The sequence below is a fragment of the Phascolarctos cinereus genome, unplaced genomic scaffold (assembly GCF_003287225.1).
Source record: "Phascolarctos cinereus isolate Bilbo 61053 unplaced genomic scaffold, phaCin_HiC Scaffold_726;HRSCAF=1367, whole genome shotgun sequence".
Classification (NCBI taxonomy): domain Eukaryota; kingdom Metazoa; phylum Chordata; class Mammalia; order Diprotodontia; family Phascolarctidae; genus Phascolarctos; species Phascolarctos cinereus.
In genome coordinates this window covers 205,961,276-205,980,821 of record NW_027556098.1, presented here as the reverse complement: position 1 = coordinate 205,980,821, position 19,546 = coordinate 205,961,276, and the positions used below count along the sequence as shown (strand labels likewise).

Here is a 19,546-nt window from a genome sequence, read left to right as displayed (position 1 = left end):
CCCACAAACTCATTATGAATCATGAATGGAGGGATATAGTGTGTCCAGTCCTAGTGACCTGAGTCACTAGGACTGGATGACTGATGAGGCTGGGGACCTTACACAGCCCTCCCTCACTCAAATCCAAGTCAATTGCAAGTCATGTCATCATCTCCCTGATATCATGGTCCTCTTCAAGAACGAAGGACAAACACAACAACCTGTGACCTGAGTTTATTGAGGACAACTACAGGGTCCTCTTACAATCTCCTCATTTATCTTGAGTCTCAATCCTGGGTTACTGGTTTTTCTTTATTTCACATGTTGATATTGTTTACTCTATTTAACAGAAGGATAATCTCCTTCAGGAGAGGGTCCTACTTCTTTTGTACCTGCTAAGAACACCATTAGGGGCTCAGAATGCCGCAGATATTCAATTAAAGCTCACAAAGTAAGAAAGACAGTGTTGTTTAGGGGACAGAACTTTAGACTGGGAATCCGACTACTTAGGTTGCAGCCCCAGCTCTGTCCCTAAGTAATGTTTCTGACTTAGGATAAGTCACTAAACATCTTTGGCCTGAGTTTCCTTCTATAAAATAAAGGTGGGATAATAATCTCTTCAGTTCTAAGTTCTATCGTCCGTAAAATGAGACAGAACTGACCTAAATGATCTTTAAAATTCCTACAACTCTAAAATTCTATGAATCGGAGAGGAAGAACAATTTATAAAAATTGGAATGATAATGTAGAGAAGAGGAATAGTAAATATAAATATTGCACAGACAGTTGTATTCATTTTTTGTTGTCATTGAGAATTCTAATTTCACAAAGATGACATGAAAATCTGAGAAATTTTTGAAATCAGTCCGGATTTCAGTACCTATTTGTGGTTATGTGTCAAGGTAAGGCTAAGGATGAGGAAATGACAGGTTTCTCAAAAATCTTTAAACTGTGACATAAGGAAGTCTCTCTCATAGTTCAGTCAGCTGGAGGGAGATAGCATAGTGTCCAGGCATTCCTTAATTGGATGTTTCTTTTTCTCTGCCCAAAAAGAGACTTTCCATCTGTTCTAGCATCTGCTCACTTTAGTTGAAAAATCTTCCGAATAGAAGTAGGTGTGACAACTGTGGCATCCAGGACTATTCTACGAGAGCTAGATTTTTTTAAAGGTAGGGCTAGAAAATGAGTTTACAACATTTTTACAACTTCTTTCTTCACACACAAGGTCAAACAATCTGACCACATGGAACTTTTATATATTTTATTTCTTTGAATCAATATTTTATAAGAAAGTAAACTTGCATTTCCTTTCTTAAAAAAAAACCTATTTCTGACAAGAGCAACAAAAATCAAGAAATAAGAGCTTTCACTTAGTAGAAAGGGATACATTTACCACATGGGAGGAGCACTGATTATAGGGATTTTTCTTTCTCTTTTTTTTAAGGTAATTGGGGTTAAGTGACTTTCCCAGGGTCACACAGCTAGTAAGTGTCAAGTGTTTGGTCTGAGGCTGGATTTGAAACCAGGTCCTCTTGACTTCAGGGCCGGTGCTCTATCCATGGTACCATCTAGCTGCCCTGATTATAAGGATTTTTCAAGAGATACTTGATTCCAGTCCTCAGTGTGTTTCTAAACAATTATGTGACCTTGAGTAAGTCAATTAAATCTGACTCACTTTATCTAGCTGAAAAATGGACCCTTTAATGCCCCCCACCTCCTAACTCCTTTGGGTGTTATGTATGAAATATGCATATTGCATACTAGCTTTGTGTAAATTTGAGTTTCTCCTAGTTATTATTACTATTACTTCCTCCTCAAATTATCATGTTTTTACTTCTCTGTCTGTAACGAGCATGCACTTGCCCTCTGCTTCAGAGCCAGGTTACATCTCTCCAACAGGTACTCTGAGGGGTTTGTGAGGTATCTTTTCTCCAATGCCATCAAGCTTAGAGTCCCCATCGACTGTTCATCACCATTGTTAGGGGTCATTCACTGATCCTAATTCCATTTAACCATTTAATATTGTTTACTTTTTCAAAAGTATATATACTTCAAATAGATGGCAATTACAAAGGTATAGACGTTATCCTTCACTCCTTCCCCACCTTGGAGGGACAGAATACTGTCCTCTACATGATCTTGATCTATGGTAGAGGGTAAATGCAAACTCAAAGCACTTCCTACATAGCATCCCACAAAGTTCACGTCCAGAGGTGATATGACTGCTAGACAAGTTCATGTCTTAGTTACCACAGTTAGTTACCACTGAGTCTTGAATACTGATGCCAAAGGTCACTCCTGTGTCTCAGGGTAGTGATATTGGACTGGCTACAAACCCACGGACTCTGGAATGCTGGGATGCTGAGGCACTCTCAGAACCTTTTGAAACTCATAAGGTTCAGGAGTCTCCACTCCCTTTACCTAGAATGGAAAAGGACATGTGCACAGGACTTAGATCTTTCTTTTGGTCTTATGACCTCAGAAGGAAGGGGGCATCACTGCTTCCCTAAAGAGCTAATGTGGCAAAAAAGCAAGGGGCTGATGCTGACAAGACTCCTTGAAGGCCTTTGAAACCAAAGTTTCTTTTACAACATGGGTTAACTGACCAAGACCAGTTACAGAAGGTCTCCACAAACTACATGGTCTTAATAATAACCATAACAATAACTAATATTTACATAGTGCTCGCAGCGTGCCAGGCACTGTGCTAGGTGCTTTACAATTACTATCTATTTTGATCCTCACAGCAACCCTGGGAGGCAGGTGCTATTATTATTCTCATTTTACAAATAAGGACACTGAAGCAGGCAAGTTAAATGACTTGCCAGGGGCCACACAGCTAGTTAGTGTCTGAGGCAAGATTTAAACCCAGATCTGCCTGACTCCAGGCCCAATGCATCTATCTACTGCACTACTTTTTTTTACATAGCATCAGGATTCTCTCAGAAGCAAGCCTTCTAGCCACTACATGTGGAAAGACCCCCCCTCCAGTATATAAATTAAATATTCCATTAGAATCTAAGCCTCTTGGGTGTAGGGTGTATGTTTTTGTATTCCCACCACCATGGTAAATGCTTAACAAAACTATGTTGAATGGTATTGAATTAAAAGATAGTTTTCCATATGAGAAAACTATCTTTGATTCTGAGATTTCTAACCATCTGTCCTACTTGTCTTCATCAGCTCTAGAATTTTGCTGTCTCCTATTCTTAAAGTAGCAAGAATATAAACGAAGAATCAAGAAGAAAAATGTATTCCTATATAGCTGGTCCTACTCTCTCTCCAGGGTGCCAATTCTATACTTAACTTCCTGCTACACATTCTCAGGCACATTAACCTCACAATGTTCCAAACTGAACTCATCTTTTAGAAATCTTCTCCTTCTAATTTCCCTATTTCTGATGATGGTGCCCAGGATCAAAGTCTTTACCTTCACGATGACATTTCCTCTATCCCCTCCATATACACACAATAAGTTGTCAAATGCTGTCAATTTTACTTCCACGATATCTCCCCCATCTTTCCTTTTCTGTCCATTTGTACTACTGTTGCCCTAATTTAAGGTCTTTTTTATAACTATTGAAATAACTTTCTAACTGGTTTCCAGCTTCTGTTTTACCCTCCCAATCTTATCTTCCAAATAGTTGCCAAATTAATCTGTTTTTGAGAAATTTTTACTGCATTTTTGATGCCTTTTGTTTTCACATTGCCTATATTTCTAAATATACTAAATATATACAATTACTCCCTTCCCAAGATCTATTTTTTATAATAAGGAATAAAAACAGGGGAAAATAGTTAAACAAAACTGATATATTGCTGAAAGAATCTGAAACAATATGTAGTATCCCAAATCAAGTTCCTTTTCCTGCTCTTGGTTCCATAGCTGACTAGGACTTACAAAGACCACTTCCTGCCTACGGGCGCCACATGCCTAATAACTGCTTCTGGCCCACACGACCTACTATTCTCAGGGATTCCCCCACTGAAGTCCTCCTACTGTTTTTTTTTTAATTCCCCATGCTCATAAAGCTCATAGCTGGGTCACAAATCAATTCACTTGAAGACAAAGTTAACTCAAATTGCCCCAGGTCCTCCCCGCAGAGCTTTGGATCACAATAGTTATTGGTATGATGGGAATGTGGAGGTTAACTCAAGCATCCCTCTTCCACTATTTATGGATCCTGAATATCCTCTGCCTTTGCAAGTAAGTATTGGGAATTGACTTCTAATATCTCATCTTTAGAGGCAAGTGTGTCCTAAAATTTTTAAAATAACATTCAGTTTCTATTGTTATGTTATTTCCATTCGCATTGTTGTATCATTTGTGTTTTTATATTTCTATTTCTGCTTCCTTTAATTTGTATTAGTTCGTATAAGACTTCCCAGGGCAGTTAGGTGGTACAGTGGATGAAGCACCGGCCCTGGAGTCAGGGGGACCTGTGTTCAAATCTGGAATCAGACCAGACACTTGACACTTACTAGCTGTGTGACCCTGGGCAAGTCACTTAACCCCAATTGCCTCGCCAAAAAAACAAAAACAAACAAAAAACAACAACAACAAAAAATATAAGACTTCTCATATTTTTCTGAGGTCATCATCTTCATCATTTCTTACAACATTCAATTACGTTCACATAATACAATTTGTTTGGCCACTTCCAAATCCATGGATGTTGTTTTTTTTCTCTGATCCTCTATTATAACAAAAGAGTACTGCTATAAACATGGGACCTTATCTTGTCATTGACCTCTTTGGTGTATATATCTAGCAGTGGACTCACTATTTCAAAGAGTATTGGCATTTTAGTCTTGTTACATATAATTCCAATTTGATTTCTATCATGATTGGACATAAAGCTACCTGAACAGCACCATATTGTGTCAACCTTTCTAAGACTCTGCAACATTGGCTTTCAGCATATTTTTCCTTCTTTGCCAATTCTTGGTGTGCTATAAATCTTCATGATTGTTTTGATTTGCACATCCCTTATTTGTTAGTAGTTCAGAATATTCTTTCATATGGTTGTTAATAACTTGTATTTTTTTTGAGAACTATGTTCTTAATAGCTAACCACTTAACTATTAGGAAATGACTTTTCATCTTATATATTTCTACTGCTTATCTACATATCTTAGATATCAGAGATATTTGATAAAAAAATTTCCTTTAACATCTTTCTTTCTCATCCTAGGTACTTTGATTTTCCTCATGCAAAAGCTTTCCAGTTCAATATAATTAAAATTATCTATTTTGTCTTCTTTCATCACCTTTACATCTTGTTTGGTTAAGAATTTCTAACCAATATAGTAAAAGATATGTGACCTGTTTCTCTTCTAACATTTTTATGGCATTCTCTTTAATGTTCAAGTCAAAAATCCATTTTTAATTTATTATGGTATATGTTGTAAAACATTCATCTAAGCATAATTTCTGTTAGACTGAATTTCAGTTTTTCTAGTAATTTGAGTTACAGTGGAAATTCTTTCCAAAGTGATTTATATTAGGTTTATTGAATGCTGTATTATTGATTTCAGTTATGATTGTTCTTTGGCTAGTCTTTTCTACACTACATATTGTTTCAGATTTATTCAGAAAAAAATAAAGATGATAATAAAACCAGAAGGAAGAATAAGTAACAAACTCTCTTTTAAACCAGTGGCAAATAATTTTGATGATTACTACTTTATAATATAGCTTTACATCTGAAAGTGATATTTCTCCTTTATTCCTAATTTTTAAAATTATTTCCTTTGATATATTACATCTTTTGTTCATTTAAATTAATTTTATTGTTTTGTCTAGCTCCATAAATTGTCCCTTTGACATATCAATAAATCTGTAAATTAATTCTGCTAGTATTGTCATTTTTATTATATTGGCACTAGATCTTTGTTCCCATTACCTCTAGTTATTTATATTATTCTTTATTTCTTTAAGGAAAGCATTATGATGTTTTTAATATGAATATTCTGTATGCCCTCATTTGTTTTATGTGTCTTACAGTTATTTTGAATGGGACTTCCTATCTATCATTGCATCCCAGACTTTGTAATTACTTTGTAGAAATGGTATTGGCATTTTGTAGTTTGTTTGTTGGTTTGTTTGTTTGTTTGTTTTGATAGCCTGCAACTTTATAGAAGCTATTCACTATCTCATTCAATTTCTTTGTTGATTACTTAGAATTTTTGAAGTTAGCCATCATGGTACAAATAAAGATTTTTAAAAATCTCCTCTTTACTATTTTTTTTACCTTCACTTACTTTCTTTTGTTTTTATTGCTAGGACAATATCAAATAAAAGTAAGGAAAGGAAGCACCCTTGTTTTATTCCTATATTCATTAGGATAGTTTCTAGTTTCTTTTCACTGTACATAATTCTACCTTCAGGTTTAGATAGATACATTTTATCATAGTAAAGAAATATCCTTTTATATTTATACTTTTTTTTTTTTGGTGAGGCAATTTGGGTTAAGTGATTTGCCCAGGGTCACACAGCTAGTCAGTGTCAAGTGTCTGAGGCCAGATTTGAACTCAGGTCCTTCTGACTCCAGGGCCATGGCTATACTTTGTTTTCAAAATAAATAAATGTTGTACTTTGTCAGAAGATTTTTGTACATAATTAATATAATTATTTTATCTGTGATATTTCGGTTTTAATTATTTTCCAAATACTGAATACTCCTTGAACTCCTTTTGAATTATTCTGGATATTCTTGTCCTCATTCCATACTCCATTGAGAGTTTACAGGCTTCTAATTTCATCAGGCATTGGTTCACTTTCCTTAATCTTAAAATATTTGTTGTGAGATTTGGGAATCTCTTTGAGAGTTTGTTACTGATTCTTCCTACTGGTTTTATTATCATCTCTACTTTTTATTTTTTTTAAAAAATTTATTTAGCATTTTATTTTTGCCTAGTTACATGTAAAAATAATTTTTAACATTAAAAAACCTTTGTGGTCCATATTCTGTCCCTTCCTCCCTCCACACCACAGCCTCCCATTGAGAAGGCAAGCAGTTCTATATAGGTTATGCACGTGCAGTCATGCAAAACATTTCCCTATTAGTCATGTTGTGAAAGAAAACATAGACTGAAAAAAAAAACACCTCAAGAAAAGTAATTTTAAAAAAGGATGCATCAGTCTATATTCAGATATCATCTACTTTTTCTCTGGGTATGGATAGCATTTTTCATCATAAGTCCTTCAGAGTTGTCTTGGATCTTTCAGATATTGCCGAAAATAGCTAAGTCATTCATAACTGATCATCTTATAACATTGTTGTTACTTTGTATGCAGTACATTTCTGTTTTTAAAAATTTAGTTAATTTGTTTTTGGTTTTCAACAATCACTTCCATAAGCCTTTGAGTTTTAAATTTTCTCCCCCTCCTTTCCCACCTCCAAGCTGGCGTGCAATCTGATATAAGTATGCAGTACATTTTACTTTGCATCAGCTCATGTAAGTCTTTCCAGGTTTTTCTGAGAGCATCCTGCTCATCATTTCTTATAGCACAATAGTATTCCGTCACAATTACATAGCACAATTTGTTCAGCCATTCCCCACTTGATGGGCATCCCCTCAATTTCCAATTCTTTGCCACCAGAAAAGAGCTACTACAAATATTTTGTACATGTAAGTCCTTTTACTTTTTTAAAATTCTGTGAGGATACAGACATAGTAGTGATATTGCTAAGTCAAAGGGTATGCATGATTTTATAACCCTTTGGACATAGTTCCAAATTGCTCTACAGAATGGTTGAATCAGTTCATGATTCCACCAGCAATGCATTAATGTCTCATTTTCCCCACATCACCTCCAACATTTGTCATTTTCCTTCTCTCTCCTGAGTCAATCTAATCAGTATGAAGTAATACTTCAGAATTGTTTTATTTGCATTTCTCCAATCAGTAGTGAGTTAGAGCATTTTTTTCATAAGGCTGTAGATAGATTGGATTACTTCATCTGAAAACTGTTCATATCTTTTGATCATTTATCAGTTGGGGAATGGCTCTTATTTTTATAAATTTGACTCAGTTCTCTATATATTTGAGAAATGAGGCCTTTATCAGAGACTCTTTTTTCAAATTTTTTTTCAAAGTTACTATTGCTAACTATATTTCCCTCCATCCCATTTCCCCCTGTTTATTCTTTTCCCTTATTCTCAAATGTATTTTGCTTCTGATTCTGCCCTCTCTTCTATCCCTCCACGCCTCTTATTCCCCCTCTCCTAGTTTCCTATAGGGTAAGATAGATTTTTATATCAATTGCATGTGTATGTTATTCCCTCTTTGAGCCAATTCTGATAAGAGTAAGGCTCAGTCACTCCCCCTGACTTCCTCCCTCTTCCCCTCCACTGTAAAGGCTGTTTCTTGCCTCTTTTATATGAGATAATTTACCCGAGCTACCTCTCCCTTTCCCTCAGTACATTCCTCTCTCACCTCTTAATTTTACTTGTTTAGATATCCCTTTATAATCAACTCACACCTGTGCCCTCTGTTTATATATACTCCTTCTAACTGCACCAACAATGAGAAAGTTCTTATGAGTTGTAAGTATCATCTTCCCATGCAGAAATGTAAACAGTTTAACCTTATTAAGTCCCTTATGATTTCCCTTTCCTGTTTACCTTTTTATGCTTCCCTTGAGTCTTGTATTTGAAAGTCAAATTTTCTATTCAGCTCTAGTCTTTTCATCAAGAATGCTTGAAAGTCCTCTATTTCATTAAATGTCTATTTCCCCCCTGAATGATTATATTCAGTTCTGCTGGGTGGGTGATTCTTGGTTGTAATCCTAGCTCTTTTGCCCTCTGGAATATTGTATTCCAAGCCCTCCAATCCTTTAATGAAGAAGCTTCTAAATCTTGTGTTGTCCTGACTGTGGCTACACAGTACTTGAATTATTTCTTTCTGGCTGCTTGCAATATTTTCTTCTTGACCTGGAAACTCTGGAATTTGGCTATAATATTCCTCAGAGTTTTCATTTTGGGATCTCCTTCAGGAGGTGATTGGTAAATTCTTTAAATTTCTATTTTACACTCTGGTTTGGTTGTGGTTTCATGGTACACTGTGGCAGCACCATCTCAAAGAATTCAGAGTCAGACCACCTCTAATTTAAGGACAGGCATTTGTTGTGAGGATTGGCATCCCTCAGAAGTGGGCTAGGTTCCAAGAGGGACTAGCAGCTTAGTAAGACAACACAGGCAAATTCGTAGTGTAATGATGCTCACTACAGAACAGAAATTATGAATATTAAAAAGGCAGAAGGGATTTGTTATGGGATTATGTAATGGAGAAAGGTCCCTTCTATGGTTTGGTGGTCAAACTGCTTTGTTGTGCTGCCCTCCATTTGGCTAGCTATTGTGGTCCTCCCTGGTGAAGATGGATAGTTTGGTATTGTGGTCCTGTCTTGGGCTAAATGGATGATATGATTGTGGTTGAGTACAAGAACACACCTATTCAAATATATGAATTGGATCTGGGGGCAGTGGGTAGGTGGAGCAGTGGCTGTTATTAAGTCTGGGGGCCTGTGGTGTGATTAAAGCCAGATTGTATGTTTAAATTAGGACATGCCTGCTATTCAGTGGGGCCCACAAGGAAATTAAAATGTTGGGTCTGGGGGAAACTTTATTAGGATTCTATCAGTTCTAGAATATCAGGGCAGTTTTTCCTTGATTATTTCTTGAAAGATAATGAAAACTACTTTTTAGAGCCTTACATCCGCCTCCTTTATAGTGATTTACAAATGAGTTTGTACTTGAAACTGGCGTTATCCTTAGTTTCTACATCTCTCTAGTTAGCAAGCTCCTTTTTTGATCATGGCTTTCAGGTAGTTCAACAATTTTAAAATTATCTCTCCTGGATCTATTTTCCAGGTCAGTAGTACTTTTTCCAATGAGATATTTCACATTGTCTTCCATTTTTTCATTCTTCTGGTTTTGTTTTATTGCTTCTTGATTTCTCATAAATTCATTAACTTCCATTTGCTCCATTCCAATTTTTAAGGAATTATTTTCAGCCTTTGGACCTCCTTTTCCATTTGGCCAATTCTGCTTTTAAGGCATTTTTCTCCTCATTGGCTTTTTGGACCTCTTTGGCCATTTGGCCTAGTCTGTTTTTTAAGGTGTTATTTTCTTCAGTATTTTTTGTGTCTCCTTTACAAAACTGTTGACTCATTTTTCATGATTTTCTTGCATCACCCTCACTTCTCTTCCAAATTTTTCCTCTGCTTGATTTTCAAAATCCTTTTTTGAGCTCTTCCCTGGCCTGAGACTGATTCATATTTTTCTTGGAAGATTTGGATGTAGGAATTTTGACTTTGTTGTCTTATTCTGAATGTGTGTTTTTGTCTTCCTTGTCACCACAGTATCTTTCTACAGTCAGAGTTTTCCCATTGTTTGCTCTTACTCCCAGTTTATTACTTGACTTTTAAGTCTTTGTTAAAGTAGGGCTCTGCTTCCAGGGTGGAGGGCACACTGTCCCAAGCTGCAGGGCTTTTGTCCCCCTGTTTTCAGAGATACTTCTAGGGACCTATAAGTTTTCAGTCCTTCCAAGGTGGTATGATCTAAGGAGGGGTGTTTACTACTCTCTTGGTCTATGCTCCGGTCTGTGAGTGACCACAGACACTCTTTTCTGCCCTGGAACTGTGAGGAGGTTTCCTGCCTTACTGCAGCTGCAAGCTCTGTTGTTGTTAGTGCCCCTCCTTGTCCTGGGACTGCCACCCAGAACTGTGATAGGGATCCAAGTATGGGCAAAGCCACAGAGTCCTGTGTCAGTTCTAGCAAAGAGATCCTTGTAATCTTCTTCTGAACAGTTGTTCAATGCCCTTGCTGTCTGTGGCCTAAGGAGTCTGGAAGCAGCTGCTGCCGCTGCTGATTCGGTAGCTCCCAAGACCTGGTCCTCATTTACTGTGGCCTGACCTACACTGGTGTGGCCTGAGCTGGGTTGTACTCCACTCTCACCCAGGTGCAACAGACTTTCCTGCTGAACTTTTAAGTTGTCTTTGGCTAGAAATTATTTCACCCCATCCTTTTGTGGGTTCTGCTGCTCAAGGAATTATTTTATGATATTATTTAAAGGTTTTCAGAGTGGTTTGGGGGAGATCTCAGGCACTGCCTTTTCTCCACCATCTTGGCTCCACCCCTTCTAGGTCTGTCCTCTTTATTAATTTATCTATGTGTACTCTATATTTTTATTGAGTTTTTTCTATTAAAGAATTTGATAGGGGAATAGAGGGGGCATAATTTTACTATCTATGACATACAACAAGTATCAATTAAAAACTTTTAAAATAAAATAAAAACTTACAACAATAAACAGATTTTATAGAGAAGAAAAAGAAAGTATATGGGTTAGTAGTAAATATCTGTAGTTTTTGAGGAAAAGTAACATTTCTGATACTTTTCATTCTTTTATAATCTTCCTTTTTTGAGATATTTTACAAATAAATACCTGAATCTCTTTAAAATTGTATTGCTTCTAGATGAATTTCTTCCATATACATTTTAATCAGGTGTAGTTTCTTTTTCCAGGAGAAGCTTTCTCACACAGTGTATCAGATACTGTGGTGGTAGAATTAAAATGCCGTGGTTTCACTATTGTTGTCAATGAGAATAGATCACAGTAGAAAAGCCAACAGGTCTCTTGCATTTTATATCCATTTGTTATCCATCTTCCAAGTGCTGCACCTATAAATACTGCCAAGGTGATTTGGATTAGATATATCTTACCCTAAATTCACTAAAAGACAATTTTCTCTTCAGGTGCCCTAGCTGTTGTTTGAGGCAATACTTTTTAGAGCCTTACATTCACCTCCTCTATAGTGATTTACAAATTAGTTTGTACTTGAAACTGGTGTTATCCTTAGTTTCTACATCTCTCTAGTTAGCAAGGAAAAGTTAAATGAGTTATAGGAAGAAACAGACAATAAAACTATAGTAGTAAAGAACCTTCATTTTTCCATCTCAGACCTAAATAAATTTAATCATAAAATAAATAAGAAATAGGCTAAGGAGATGAATAGAATTTTATAAAAGTTAGAAATGATAGACTTCTGTAGAATGCTGAATGAGAATAGAAAGGAATATGCCTATTCTCCCATGTACGTACTATGGCACCTTCACAAAAATTGACCCTGTGTTATGGCATAAAAGCCTCAGAGGCAAATGCAGACAAGCAGAAATACTAAATGTATCTTTTAATGACCATAATGTAATAAAATTGCATTCAATAAATGGCCTTTTAGGCATAGATTAAAAATTAACTGGAAACTAAACAATAACCCTTAAGAATGAGTGTGTCAAAGAGCAAATCATAAAAACAACCATTCCATTAAAGACAATGCCGACAAATAGACAGCACACCAAAATTTGTGGGATGTAACCAAAGTAGAAGTTAGGAGAAAATTTATAACTCTAAATGCTTACATCAATAAAAGAGAAAAAGAGCAGATTAAAAAAAAAACTGGACATGCAATGAAAAAAAAACTTGGAAAAATACATTTAAAACCTCTAATAAAACACCAAAAGAGAAATCCTGAAAACAAAAGGAGAGATTAACAAAGCCAAGAAGTAATAAATAAAAGTAGGAACTATTTTTTAAATCAATAAAATAGATAAGCTTTAAATAAAAGAAAATCAAATTTCCAATATAAAAATGAAAAAGGTAAATTCATTATTATCAGGGAAAAAATGAAAGCAATTATTAGAAGCTATTTTTGCCCAGGTATATGCTAATAAAACTGACAGTCTAAATGAAATGAATAGATATTTACAAAACCTGCCCAGATTCACAGAATAGGAAATAGAATTTATAAGTCACCTTATCTTAGGAAGAAATTGAACAAGCTATAAATAAATTCCCAAAGGAAAAAAAAACTCCATAACCAAATGGATTTACAAGTAAATTCTACCAAACATTTAAAAATAATTAATTTCTATATTATTTGATAATATAGGGACTTTGAAAAATAAAGGAGTCCTATCAAATTCCTTCTATGACATAAATATGGTCTTGATATCCAAACTAGGGAGAGTCAAAACAAAGAAACAAAATAATGGACCAATTTTCCCAATGAATATTGATGCAAAAATTTAAAATATAATACCAGCAAGGAGATTATAGCAATATGTCTCAAAGGTCACAAACTGTTACCAAGTGGGATTTCAAGCAGGAATGCAAGACTAGTTAAACATTGAGAAACAACCGTATTAATAATAAAATCATAATTATTTTAATGGGTGCAGAAAAAGATTTAGTCAAAATACAGCACCTATCCTTGTTTTTAAAGCCCTCAAAATAATAGAAATAAATTGAGCTTTCCAGAAAATGACAAATAGTATCTATCTAAAACTAAGAACAAGCCTGACCTGCAATGAAGATAAGTTAGAAGCCTTTCCAAAACAGAGGTGAAGCAAGGATGTCCATTATAACCATTACTATTTAATATTGTGCTAGAAATGCTAGCTATAGTGGGGAGAAAAGAAGTTGAAGGAAAAAGCAGAAAGAGGAAACAACAATCTCTCTCTCTCTCTCTCTCTCTCTCTCTCTCTCTCTCTCTCTCTCTCTCTCTCTCTCTCTCTCTTTTTGTAGATGATATGATTTTTTATTTAAAGAGTCCTAAAGACGGGGAAGAGCCAAGATGGCAGAGAGAAGCCAGGAAGTTGCCTGAGCTCTCCCCAGTTTCCCTCAGAAACAACATTAAATCAAGCCTCTAAATGGATTTTGGAGGGACAGAACCCACAAAGAGATGGAGTGAAACAATTTTCCAGCTTAGGATAACTTAGAAGGAGTTCTGGGAAAGTTGGAAAGTTATTCGATATAAGCCATCATCTCATGACATATACCAAGATAATCTCAAAATGGGTACATGATTTAGGAATAAAGGTTGACATTGTAAGTTCAATCTTACTGCCTTGTAAGTTCAATCTTACTGCCTCCATATACAAATCCCTAGAGGTTATACAAGCCTCTCACCTATCTCTGGTCATACTGAGCCTATTTACCTTAACTGGCATTTGCTTTGCTAGTTATCCTGTTTTCTTTCCAGACATCCTCTCCCTGATGTTACCTGCTGGGCATCACCTTTCTTCTACAGCTGGTTTTCAGCTATCCAGCAATCTTTGGGTTCACCTAATACTTTGCTCACCATCCACTGGGTATACTATGTAAGCCTTTCCCCAATGAGTGAGGACTACAGCTCAGCCAACTCGTTCATTTAGCTTCCTTTGCTATCTACTGGGAAGGGTGGGAGAGGGAGTTGTATAGGCTTATAGTTCTTTCAGAGTCCCATTGGGACTAGACTATATACCTTGTGAGGTCCATAATACAGTTATTAATGTATTATTAATATGTTTATTTTACATACAAGGAAACCAAGGCTCACAAAGGTTAAATAATTTTCTTAAAGTCACATAGAAAGTGTTGGAGTCTGAATCCAAACCCATGTATTTTGACCAAAATTATAGTGTAATTTCTATTACTTTGTGGTGGTTGTTGTACAGTCATGTCCTATTCTTTGTGATCCCATTTGGGGTTTTCTTGACAGAGAAGCTAGAGTAGTCTGCCTTTTCACTCCATAGTTCATTTTACAGATGAGAAAACTGAGGCAAACAGGATTGAGTAACTTGCCAAGGGTCATACAGTTACTGAGCATCTCAGGCAGGATTTGAACTAATGAAGATGAGTCTTCCTGACTCCAGGCCTGGCACTTTATCCACTGCACTACCTAGCTGTCCTCTATTGCTCTGAGATGTTTCTAAATCTTTCAATTTTTGAAAGTTCTATAACCTGAGCTGGATTATAAACAAGGGCAGGAACAGATTACACTTTCTATTTCTTTCCTGTCTACTCATGTTACAATGCTCTATATGCAGTGAATGATCAGGAAAACAAAAAGAACAACAATAATGCAATTCACATTTGTATTGCATTTTAAATCTTAACATAATATCTTCAGGCAATAAATCCAGAGCACCTGGCATGAATATGGATTACAGATTTACACCTGGAAGTTTATTTAGAGGTCATCTAATCAAACTTGCTCATTTTAGAGATGGGGAAACTGAGGCTCAGTGGGGTTAAGTGACTAACCAGTATCACGCTCATACTATATGCTATGATTCTTTTCCTCATTTCAATTCAATAATCATTTAATAAGTGACTACTATGTTTAAGACACTATTCCAGATATTGAGGATGCAAAAGAAAAATAAGCAATATCTTCCCTACAGATATGTAGTATATATGCACTATATACAAATATAGTTTTTACTTAGTATCGTTTTTACTCAGTGTTGTAGTAAGTAGTTTTTACTTAGCATTGTTACATAAAAACAACAACAACTCATTGGTAAAAGGTAAATTGAGTCAGGTCAATAAAATATCTTTGGTAGGATAAATATAAATGACTATACTTTAAATGAGGAATTCAATATATAAATAGTACGGTTGTGACGATTATCTTTGCTTGAAGGAATAAGTTAATGAACACAAGGAAGAGTGTAGAAGGAACATTTATATATATTTATATATATACACACACACATATATACATAAATATATACATATATATGAGGGAGAAAGACAGAGATGTTAGAATCTTGTTACATAAGATATTAATTCCAGAAAAAAAATCATTGTGTGTTTGATGCATATCCAATTAAAAACACACACATTAAACAATGCACCGTGCTCATTATCTCGCTGAGAAACCTGGAATCCAGAAAGTTGTTGATATTTGAGTATTATGAGGTTATCCTTTGTATTGTTGTTATTTAATCAAGGACTGATCAGAGAGTTGCACTTTACAACAAAAGCCAGTTTGTCTGGCATTAAAATTACTCAAGGTGTCAGCCTTCAATGATTACATTCACAGCTAAGCTAGATTATTTCCAATTAAACTCTACTTCCTGTTAGTTATGGTACATATGTTCTAAAATTTAAAAAAAGTAAATATGTTAAGAGTGAGGTCATAAGGCTATCCTACAAGCTTGACAATTTTGAATTTTCCATAATACGGTATTTTGTTATTGACTATAGAGTCTAATTAGGCACTTATTTTTTGTTCTTCTGAGAGAAGGGGAGGAAAAAAGATATATGTGGTCCAGGATCCCCCAAAATATGCATCACACAGATCAAGTTCTATATTTGAATAATTATGCATCTTTACCTTATGCTCTTATTTGTAGTTTTAGGTTGGGAAATAATAAATCTTGAAACACAAAGTTTAGATATGACTTATGTATAGGTTTCCCCAAATATGAGTAATATCTCCTTAATGCCAAGGCAGGTCCTAAATGTACGGTGTGGGTTCTGGGTAAGAGACAATTTTGATTTTCTTTTACTTTGTTGTATTTTCAGTTTTATTGATATGTTTCTTTTTATGTTAAAAATATGGAATGCTCTCACATTGTGAGGGGTCTCTTGTAATAAAGTTAAACAGACAAGAAAAACTAATAAGATAGTGACCTGTTATGAAAGTTCATGCAAAATGTCAGATTTTTTAGTATGTCTCATCTCTCTCTTTTATTTAATGGAAACCTATTTTTTCTCCTATCCTTCACCCTAGTAGAAAAAAAAGGAGAAAAGCAAATTTATTGTAACATATATATATATATATATATATTATATATATACATATATATATATGTAGTCACACACAAAAAAATTCCCCCAATGACTGTATACAAGTATACATGTAAATATATATTATTCTATTATAATAGATACTTCACACGTGTATCATATGTCTTATTCTGTACCCTAAATCCATCATCCCTCTGTAATGAATAACATGTTTTATCATTACTCCTCTATGAAAATGTATGAGATACAAAGAACTCATAGGAATCCATGAACAAACACAGAAACCTAAAAAACAGCCTCTTTGATGACCCCCTTCAAATCCAGGAAGGTAAATATTCTTTGGGGGTTTGCTGAAAAACAATTCCCCTTCACATTGGAACTTTACTACCTGAACAAGTCAAGGCAATACTAGGGCTGGCAAAGTCTACATCTTTTGCTCTGTCAACACAAAATTACACTTCTGTTGTAGGGAAGTATTCTGTGGTTACCACCTTCACTCTTCAAGAAGCAGGCTACTGAGGAAATCTTTTTCTTTGAAGAATCTAGTGCTCAAACAATTAAACTCAGGAACTATCTCAATCCATTGGAAACTCTTAAACTTGCAGTTTTCATTTAGGTAACCCCTCAAAATCCATCCGAGGGAATTCTAATCTCTAACCTATACTTGAGAAGTAAACAGAAAGATGAGAGGTGATCAGGAAGTGGAGGTCCAGGATCATTCCTCAAGTTTGCCATGTGTTTTTCCTGTAAGTTTCCATTTTTGTTCCTATTGGGATGTGTGTATATGTGTATGCATGTGTGTGCCTGTACATTATTTGCCACACTTCCTTCCCTCGATCTTTATTTTTTTCTCTGACTAGAATGGAGGAAAAGTGTGTAAAAAGAGGGACTGAATCATTTCATAGCTCCTCTTTTTAAGTACAATTTTTGTTGTTATTCTGTTCTTTAAAAGCATCATAAAGGGGGCAGCTAGGTGGCACAGTGGATGGAGCACCGGCCCTGGATTCAGGAGGACCTGAGGTCAAATCCATCCTCAGACACATAATACTTACTGGCTGTGTGACTCTAGCCAAAAAAAAAAAAAGGCATCATAAAATAAGAACAATTCCATACACACAGAATGCAGAAAGAGGACTGTATGTGATATCACACATGTCTATTATATTCAACTTGTAAGGAGAATAATTTACTGTAATAAAGTCAACATGATAATTTCAAAGCTATCATAACTGTGTATCCTTCTGAATAACCTTCAGTTCTCTTCCATACACTTAAAAGTGCTAAAATAACATTCTTGTTTTTCTTTTCTTTTCCTCACTTTTTTGCATCCCTTTTGCTAGACCATTTTTCATGTCACTTTTTTCTAGATCATATGTGAAAGGAAGACTTTCTAACCAGTGCCCGTACCTCACAAGAAGAAATTCTTAAAAATGGAAATATGAAGACAGAGACATATTCCAACAATAGGGAAAAAAAATCAATTGTCTGAAGACATGGATGTGAGTGCACACAGAATTCATCACTCAATATAGATATAAAACTACAACACACAATTGCAATCAAGAAATAGCAAGAATTTTTAAAGTTAAAAAGCAATTATATTAAAAATAAAAATGACTCAAACTACAAGCTTGTCATCAATATCTGCAAAAAAAATAAATTAAAAAAACCAAGCCTTTGATGAAGTATGCTAAAAGCCTTTTATGCTAAAAACAAAACAAAACACAAACCCTCCAAAGCATAGGCACATAAGGATCATTTAGCTAGTGTTATTAGCTTTGGGAAAATACAAGAAATAATAATAACTACAAGAATAACGTAAGGATGAACTTTTCCCCCATTGTTATTTAACACCGTGCTAGAAATGATAATGATAACAGTAAGACAATAAGAAATAATTTAAAGGAATAAACACTAGCAAATATGAGGTAAAACGTTCTCTATTTGCAGATGATATGCTGGATTACTTAAAACACCTCAGAGAATTAACAAAGAACTTGAGAAAATTTGTAATTTCACAAAAGGATATGGATAAATAAAAACACACAAAAATCATCCTACCATCCTAGCAGCATGCCTTAGAAAACAGCTAACCTTTCTCTCTCTTTTTTTCAGATGAGGAAATTGAGGCCCAGGACACTTTTATATAATTTTAAAATTTAGAAGAAAACAATAAAAGAGGAAATCATATATATGTGTGTGTGTGTGTATATATACATATATATATATATATATAATGTATACATTTTTTTGGAGTCAATATAGCAAGAAATATTTAAGATACATAAATATAATCTTTACATATTCTTTTCACAAATAAAAGAAAACAAATTTTGGAGAATTATTCATTGTTCATGGTTAGATTGTACTAATAGAATTAAATACTGGCACTTAAATTAATTTACAGATTTATTTTATAGCAAGTTAAAAAGTATTGCTTTATAGAAGTGAAAGGCTCTGGTTCATCTATATGTTTATTAATTCCAAATATATTTGAAAATCAGTTCCCATCAGAGATATTTGATGGAAAGAGATCTCCTAGTCTATCATTTATAGAGTTGGATAAAATATTAACAAAATTTATTTGGAAGAACCAAAAATCTAGAATTTTAAAGGCAATAAAAAGCATATTAAAGAGGGAATAGCACTTCCAGGCCTCAAATTAGAGTGTAAAACATTAATCAAAACTGTTTGGCATTGGTTAAAACTTGGAAAGTAGGTTGATAGAATAGGCTAGATAAAAGCATTACAAAAAAAAATGAGTTTAATTATACAGTGTTCAATAAACCAAAAAATGTAAATCACATAGGAAAGAGCTTTTTATTTGACATGGATTTCTGGAAAATCTGGAAAGCATTTTGGCAGAAATCAAGTATAGACTAACACCTTAAACAATATGCCATAATAAAGTCAAAATGGACACACAATCTTTTCTGAATACGTGTATACAAGAGATAGAAACAAGGAAATAAATATAATGGAA

The 19,546-nt window shown here is 34.8% G+C and overlaps 1 long non-coding RNA gene across 3 annotated transcripts in view; it reads left to right on the top strand.

Annotated features, from left to right (window-relative positions):
- LOC144454546 (uncharacterized) overlaps positions 1 to 18,753 on the top strand; it is a 155,523-nt gene extending 136,770 nt beyond the window's left edge. For all 3 annotated transcript variants that reach the window (XR_013483034.1, XR_013483035.1, XR_013483036.1), the window contains 2 exons: positions 17,931 to 18,062; positions 18,679 to 18,753. This is a non-coding gene — a long non-coding RNA (uncharacterized LOC144454546). The remainder of the gene's footprint in view (positions 1 to 17,930; positions 18,063 to 18,678) is intronic.
- The last annotated feature ends 793 nt before the right edge of the window (positions 18,754 to 19,546 follow it).